This window comes from Carya illinoinensis, chromosome 3 (genome assembly GCF_018687715.1).
Source record: "Carya illinoinensis cultivar Pawnee chromosome 3, C.illinoinensisPawnee_v1, whole genome shotgun sequence".
NCBI lineage: Eukaryota > Viridiplantae > Streptophyta > Magnoliopsida > Fagales > Juglandaceae > Carya > Carya illinoinensis.
In genome coordinates this window covers 30193043-30193334 of record NC_056754.1, presented here as the reverse complement: position 1 = coordinate 30193334, position 292 = coordinate 30193043, and positions in this window count along the sequence as shown.

Below are 292 nucleotides of genomic sequence, written 5' to 3'. Positions count from 1 at the left end.
TGATTAGTGTTTGGAAAGGCATGTCATCTTCCTGTAGAGTTGGAACATAGAGCTTATTGGGCTGTAAAAAAGTTTAATTTTGATTTGAAGGCAGCAGGTGAAAAGCGACTTTTTCAATTGAATGAGATGGAAGAGTTCCGGAATGATGCATATGAAAATGCAAAGATCTATAAAGAAAAGACGAAGAAGTGGCATGACAAACAAATTCTCAGGCGAGAGTTTGCTCCAGGACAACAAGTTTTACTCTTCAATTCACGACTCAAACTCTTTCCAGGAAAGTTGAAATCAAGAT